Raw genomic sequence first — 2,103 nt, forward strand, 5'->3', positions numbered from 1 at the left:
AAAAAAAAAAAAAAAAAAAAAAAAAAAGAAAATAACTTTAAAAATTATTGAAAAATTTAAGTAACTTTCAGAGTAACCCCAATGTAGTCTGGGGTATAGTTTAGTGGTAGAATGCTTACCTACCATACTTGATACGCTGGGTTCAATCTCCAGCACCCCAAAATAAAAAATAAAAAATGGCAACAGTAAACACATTATTGATATAGTAGTAGCCCTTCTCTTGAAGAGAGTGGGGAGTATGTTCCAAGACCTTAGTGGATACCTGAAACCGTGATTAGCATTGAACACTATTTATGGTATGTTTACACACACACACACACACACACACACACACACACACACAAACACACACCCAGCTTAATTCCTTTTCCATCTTAACTAAATAATTATTATGCCCTGTGGCTGTAGCTTTTTTTTCTTTCTTTTTGAGATAGGGTCTCACTTCGAAGTTCAGGCTGGCCTTGAATTCAGTGTGTAGCCCAGGCTGGTCTCAAACTTGAGGTGATTCTTTTGCTTCAGCCTCCCAAGTGCTGGGTTTATAGGTGTATGCCACCACATCCAGCTGTGGCAGTAGCTTTTACAGTTTGAGGTGTGACAGCAAAACTAGCATGAATTTCTTTTTTCTTCCTTCACAGTTTAACACTTTCACATTTTAGAAGATTTATTTCTGTTGTAGATCTTACTAACTTCAGCAGGTAATACAGCATACAACTGTAGCATAAAAAACCTGGCAGCATGGTGATCACTGGTTCCATTAACTAGAATGAATCCATACTTTATTGTTGAGAACTTTTACCTTTTCACTAAAAGAAGCACTTATGGCATTTCTTTGTCATACACAAATTGCTACTCATGCATTTTGATAACATTATTAAATAAAATATGAGCTACTTGAACACAGCAGTGGGACACCTCAACAATTATTCCTATAACAGAGAATTCTGATAACTAAGTGATTAATAGGAGCGTAGTATATACAGCATATAATTCATGTCTGAAGTGGGAAAGAGCAAGATTTCATCATGCTGCTCAGAATGGCACACAATTTAAAGCTTAGGAATTGTTTACTTCTGGAATTTTCCATTTAATATTTTTTGGTCCTCGTTGAGTGGATAACTGAAACTGGGTAAGGGGGAACTATTGTATCATTAAGGAGTGGGAGAGTGTTACGACTGCACTTGAATTTCTGTCAATATAAAAGATTTTCCTTCAGAAAAAAATTTCATGATTTCTGATTTTTCAAAAGGAAGCAGTGAACTTTAATATTTTATGCTTAGTGTGATTTCTGGCATGATTTTGGTTTCACAAGAATTTCAGATATATTGAGGAAAACTTAAGATTAAGCTCTGGTATTTTGCCATCAGTGTGATCTTAGACCACATAATTACTCCCTAAGTTTCAGTTTCCTCATCTGTAAAGTGAAGTTTTAATACCCATTCTGCCTAACTTGCAATTGTTGCAAAGCTAAAATATTAGAAATACTTAGCAATTTATTGAATGGTTTGCAGATGTATGATAATATTAGTACATACTCATCTACTCCAGTGGTCTTTAAAGTGTGATGTAAAATGGTAAAGTAGACCTAGACGGTGCCTCAGGTTAGATATGTAAATTTTAGGTCACTTACCTTCAGTTTTCTTACTTGTAAAATAGGGATAATTATGCCTAAGTTACCAGATTGGAATTAGCACAGGTGAAAGCATACACTGCATGTGAATATAAACATATATGATATATATGAAAGAAGCAGCTTAGATATTTATGAAAATTACTTCCAACTTTGTTTCTATGTAGATCTGTTACTCTTAAATGAGTATTTAAATATTGGAAAACTTAGTAAGACCCTAGCAGATAACTCCATTATTACTAAGAAAATGCTTTTTTCTTTTTGTAGCACTGGGAATTAAACCAAGGACTTTCACACTGAGCTACACCCCAGCCCTTTATTATTTGTTTGTTCATTCATCCATTTATATGTTGAGACAGGGTCTTTCTAAGTTGCTCACTTGCCCAACCTGGGATCATACTTGGATTCCTGTTGCCCAGGGTGCTGGGATTAAAGGCATGCACCACCATGCCTTTTTTTTTTTTTTTTTTTTTTTT

At 34.8% G+C, this 2,103-nt stretch overlaps 1 protein-coding gene across 3 annotated transcripts in view; it reads left to right on the forward strand.

The window, feature by feature from the left end:
* The window catches only part of Atp7a (ATPase, Cu++ transporting, alpha polypeptide), a 160,255-nt gene that overhangs the window by 131,705 nt on the left and 26,447 nt on the right, over positions 1 to 2,103 (forward strand). The gene's annotated exons all lie outside the window — the stretch shown is intronic.

Source organism: Chinchilla lanigera, unplaced genomic scaffold, assembly GCF_000276665.1.
Source record: "Chinchilla lanigera isolate Chin_1 unplaced genomic scaffold, ChiLan1.0 scaffold00156, whole genome shotgun sequence".
Taxonomy (NCBI): domain Eukaryota; kingdom Metazoa; phylum Chordata; class Mammalia; order Rodentia; family Chinchillidae; genus Chinchilla; species Chinchilla lanigera.